We start from the raw sequence: 6142 nt of genomic DNA, 5'->3' as shown, positions 1-6142 counted from the left end.
AACCCCACCCCCTACCCCCAAATATAATCCACTCTGCAACCCTCATTGCGTACTCCTACGATAAAAATAATGCCCTAAAATATAATACTTTTAGACGCATGGCTAAAGTCACTGTGTCAATCTATCCTGCTGAGGATTGTCCTCTGTGTCTCTCAACATTTCCAACATGATGTCTCTCTCCAAGGAATAGCCTCTCCTAACAACATGCCCAAAGCATGTGAGATGAAGCTTCATCATCCTTGCCTCCAAGGAGCTAGCTGGCCACACTTTCTCCAAGACATATCTGTTTATTATTTTGTCCATCCACGGGATATCCAGTACTCCTCTCCAACAACACAACTGAAAGACATCAATAATACTTCGGTCTCCCTTATTCACTGTCAAACTCTCAGATGCATAGCAAGTGACTGAAAAGACCACAGCCTGTTATCAGGCACATCTTAGTCCTTCATTACACTAAAATGACTGCTCCTCAATAATTTGGAGAGGTTCCTGTCTGCAGACTTCCCCAGTGTGCTACATCTCCTCATCTCCTGATTGACGGTACCATGTGTACTGACTGTGGATCAAAGTAAGATGAAGTTGTTGACAGTTTCAGTCTGTTCTCCATTTATCTTGATGTTGCCTATTGGTTCAGTGGTAAGAATTTATGCTTTCTTGATGCTGAGATGTAGTCCATATCAAAGGCTGCAATGCTTGACCTTCTGCAATAGGCCCTTCAAGTCCTCCTCACTTTCAGCAAGCAAGGTTGTATCATCTGCATAGGAAGGTTATTGATGAGTCTTCCTCCAATTCTGATACTACCTCCAAAATTAGTCATATGTTATTGATGTAAAGGGAGCTATGCTGCCAAAACAAAAAGGTTCATAGTTTCAATCCACTAGCTGCTCCACAGGAAAAAGATGGGCAATCCCTTTCCTGCAATTTACTGCCTTTGAAAAGTCACTGAAGAGTCAGGTTCCAACTTGAAGGTATACAACAACTGATAAAAGAGTCAAAGGCACAAAAACAGTGCTAAACACTAAGAAACAATTTTGTAAAAACTATGTAACATGGGAGAGTCTAGAGAACATTGTGCTGAGTAAACTAACTTGGTCTCATAAGGACAAATACTGCATAATACTATTATTGTAAAGAGAGAAGAATAAGTAGTAAGATGTATATAAATGTACAAAAGGAGAAGGAGAAAGGGGGCAGACTGGAAAAATGGGAAGGGTGGAAATCACTTAGATAGCAGAATTTAGTGGGCACACACAGGGGATTAAAGGAGTATGAAAGAGTCAATGAGAACTCAAAAAGATGGGGTAATAAGACAAATATCAATGTAATTAATTATATAAAATGCAATTTATATGAATTAAACACAATGTAAATATAAGATTGTATAAAACACAATGGACATGAGTAAAACAATGGAAATTAATTATTGTACGCAAACCAATTTAAAAAGGGAGGGAGAGCGAATGCTAAAAAAACAATATCAATAATACAAGGGAAGGAGGAGTATTTTTGTCATGGAAAAGGGTAGCCCAATATTGCCATGTGTTCCAATTTTATAAAACTCTTAAAATTGAGTTTCTCGCAGATTATAATGTAGAATCCTAATACTCTTGAAAATGGCCTTTCTCCTCAAAGAAGTATTTCCCTCTCAAAAGACTTGCTCATTGAGGGACCTTACTTTCACTTTGCTGCAAGACTCTAAGGCTTGTGTGGCATGGTCAGTACAGATTTCTCAGTAGAAACCATGTGAACTAGAAGGCAATGGGATGCCATACACAGAAAGCTGAAAGATAACAACTGCCAGCCAAGGATCCTATATATCCAGCAAAGCTCTCCAACAAATATGAAGGGGAAATTAGATTATTTGCAGAAAGGAGGGAACTTAAGGAATTTGTGAAAACAAGACCAAAACTACAAGAAATTTTATGTGAAGTCCTGTACATGAAGACTCCAAAGGAAAGTCCATGGCCCATAGTAACCAGAAACAACAGAAAAAATGGCAAAAATAAAACATGATCTGAAAATAATCACATTTAATGTGAATGGACTAAATGCAACAATAAAGAGAAAAAGAGTAGCAGAATGGATAAAAAGACAAGGCCCAGCAATTGGTTGTCTACAAGAGACACATCTAAAAAAGGAAGAGAAAGACTCAAAATCAAAGGCTGGAAAAATATATACCAAGCAAATGGCAACCTTAAAAAAGCAGGAGTGGCAATACTAATCTCTGATAAAACAGACTGCAGAACCACCATCAAAGATAAAGAAAGGCATTATATACTGATTAAAGGCACAGCAGATCAAGAAGACATAACCTTGGCCAACATTTATGTACCAATCTGCAAAATACATAAAACAATGGTTAACAAAACTGAAGAGTGAAATAGTAAAAAGCACCACAGCAGTAGTAGTAGTAGATGTCAACAAACCACTATCACCAAAGAATAGGTCAACTCAAAAGAAACTCAACAAAGATGTAGAAGATCTAAACTATACAATCACCCAGCTTGACCTTGTGGATGTACTCAGGGTACTGCACCCAGCTAAAACTCAATTCATTTTCTTATCAAGTACACGTGGTACATTCTCCAGAATGAAATAAAAAAAAATTCCTTGGAGCAAATGATAATGAAAATACAACTTACTGAAACCTCTGGGACACAGCTAAAGCAGTCCTCAAGGGGCAGTTCATAGCAATAGCACACACATAAAAAAGGAAGAAAGAAGAAGAATCAATGATCTAATGCAACACCATCAGCAAATAAAAAAAGAACAACAATTTAATTCTACAACCTCTAGAAGAAAAAAATTATAAGGACAAGAGCTGTAATCAATGAGATAAAAAAACAGTTGAAATCTCATTAATTAGACCAGGAGTTGGTTTTTTGAAAGGGTCAATAAAATTGACAAACCACTGGCAAATATAACCAAAAAAAAAAAAAAGGCGAGAAGACACAGATAACATGACTAAGAAATGATAGAGGTGACATCACAACAGAAGGAGGAAATTAATAATATCAGAATACTAGGAAAAACTCTGATGAATTTGAAAACGTACAGGAAATGGCCAAATTCCTTGAAATACATCCCCTACCCAGATTGACAAAGGCAGATATAGAACACTTGAACAGACTTATCACAAAAGAAGAAACTGAAAAGGTCCTAAAAAGACTTCCCCATAAAAAAGGCCCTGGACCTGATGGTTTCAAGCTGAATTCTACCAAACATTCACAGAGAGAGGATTTAACACCAATTCTGCTTATTTAAAAAAATTGAAAGAGAAGGAATATTTCCAGAGTCATTCTATGAAGCAAGTGTCAACCCTAATACCAAAACCAGGCAAAGATATTATCAAGAAAGAAAACTACAGACCAATATCTCTCATGAATATAGATGCAAAAATCCTTAATAAAATCCTAGCCAATAGAATCCAAAAGCACATAAAAAAAAAATAATTCACCATGACCAAGTGGGATTCATAACAGGTATGCAAGGATGGTTCAACATAAAAAACAATCAACATAATTCACTATATTAACAAAGTAAATAACAAGAACCAAATGATCTTAGCAATTGATGCAGAAAAGGCATTTAACAAAATACAACACCCCTTCCTGACACTCAGCAAAATTGAAATAGAATTTCCTCAACATAATTAAAAGTATACATGCAAAACTAAGAGCCAACATCATTCTCAATGGAGAAAGACTAAAAGCATTTTCCTTGTAAACAGGGACCAGACAAGGATGTCCACTGTCACCACTTCTATGCAATATTGTATTAAAGTGCTTGCTAGGGCAATATGACAAGAGAAGGGGTGAAAAGGCATCCAGATCAGCAAGGAGATGGTTAAACTGTCCCTATATGCACATGATGTAATAGTGTACACAGAAAACCCCAAAGTCTCAACAAAAAAACTGTTAAGAGTTAGTAGGCCCTTCAAAACTTTGCTTACTGAAAGTGAAGAGGACTTCCTCCACCTTAAAAAAAAAAAGTTAGTAGGCCAATTTAGTAGTAGAGTGGCAGAATATAAGATCAATACTCAAAAATCAGTAGGATTCCTCTACAGTAAGAGAGAACTCAAAGAAGGAAATCAACAAAGCAATACCATTTACAACAGCCAACCACAAACTGAGATACTTGGGAGTGAACCTAACTGGAGATCCAAAAGCCCTATAAAAAGAAAACTACAGAGAATTTCTGTAGTTCAGAGCCACAATAAAAAGACCTTAAAAAGATGGGAAAATGTGCCCTGTTCATGGATAGGAAAACTCAATATAATGAAAATGACAATACTACCAAAAGCAATCTACATGTTCAATGCAATCCCAATCCAGATACCAAATTCACTTTTCAAGGAAATTATCAAATTTATTTGGAGAGGCAAGAGACCCTGAATAAGCAGAACACTTCTAAGAAACAAAAATGAGGTTGGAGGCATAGCACTCCCTGACCTCAAAACCTAATACACAACAGCAGTAACCAAAACAGCATGATATTGGTACAATGACAGGAACACAATGGAACTGAATTGAGAGCCCAGAAATAGACCCAGCTAGCTATGGTCAACCGATACTCAACAAGGAAATCAAAGATATCAAATGGGGAAATGACAACCTCTTCAACAAATGGTGCTGGCAAAACTGGACTTCCACCTGCAGAAAGCTAAAAGAGGATACACATCTCACACTATACACAAAAACCAACTCAAGGTACATCAGAGACCTGGGAGTAAAGCCCAAAACCATAAAGTTCTCAAGAGACAAACTGGGATCAAGCTTAGAAGCACTAGTCCAAGGCATAAAGAGACTGATAAGTACAGGCAGATACGCACAATCTGAAGATGATAAAATTGATGACTAGGACCTTCTAAAGATTAAATCCAGGTGTGCATCAAAATCTTTTTCCAACAGGGTGAAAAGAAAACCTACTGACTGGTAACAAACATTTGCTAATACCATCTCAGGCAAGAGTCTCATAATGAAAGTCTACAGAATACTCTTGGGCCTCCACAAGAAAAAGACTGATAACCTTATTACAAAATGGGCAAAAGACATGGACAGAATTTTCACAGAGGAAGATATTTGAATGGCCAACAGACACATGAAGAAATGTTCCAAATGACTGGCAAGAAGAGAGATGCAAATCAAAACCACAATGAGGCACCATCTCACTCCAGTAACAGGGACAAATTTTAAAAGGGCAGCAAATAATCAATGTTGGAGAGGATGTGGTGAGAAAGGAACTCATACATTTTTTTATGGGACTGTAAAATGGTACAACCATTTTAGAAGGCAGTTTGGCACTTCCTCAAAAAGCTGAACGTAGTCAAAGTTTCCAGTGTGCCTTAGTCTGTACGGCCCCGTGTATTCCTGCAGGGCTTGCTAGAGCAGTGTTAAAATGGTTTGAGGCCTTGCTCTACATCATCTACAAGGCAAGGTTACAGAAATTTCAATGAGAAAAAAAAGAAAAGCTGAACACAGAAATTCCATATGACCCAGCTCTTCCACTACTTAGAATATGAGAACTGAGGCACAAACGAAGACTTGTACACCAATGTTCATAGCAGCATACTCACTATCACAAGAACATGAAAATAGCCCAGATGTTCAATCACAAACGAATAGACTGAGAAATTATGGTAAATTCACACAATGGAATGCTATACAACATGCAGGAGCAATGATTTTGTAAATTAATACCTAACTTGGGAGGGACTGGAGAGCATTATGCTGAGTGAACTAACTCAGTCCGACAAGGATAAATACTGGATGAAACCATTATTGTAGAATGAGCATTAAGAATCCAAGGGGGGAAGGTTGGAAGAAGAGGAATGAGGATGTGCAGGGGGAGAGGGGACTGTACATGAGGTTGTACAATTTGATGGCTGGGGGAAATTGGAAGAATGTGTTCTGTAAAACAATATATTTGAATTTTGTAAATAAACTAGTATAATTTTTTTTTTTAAAAAAGTAAGGCACCACTAAATGCACCAACATAGATGCAAAGAAAGCATCCGGTGATCAAAAATAAGGAAAAGATAATGCCATAGTTGTTGTTGTTATGTGCCGTCGAGTCGTTTGTGACTCATAGCGACCCTATGCACAACAGCCCTAAACCCTGCTCTATCCTGCGCCAACCG

Source organism: Elephantulus edwardii, unplaced genomic scaffold (genome assembly GCF_000299155.1).
Source record: "Elephantulus edwardii isolate Elephantulus edwardi_28Jun2011 unplaced genomic scaffold, EleEdw1.0 scaffold00212, whole genome shotgun sequence".
NCBI lineage: Eukaryota > Metazoa > Chordata > Mammalia > Macroscelidea > Macroscelididae > Elephantulus > Elephantulus edwardii.
Note: the sequence above shows the minus strand (reverse complement) of the source record.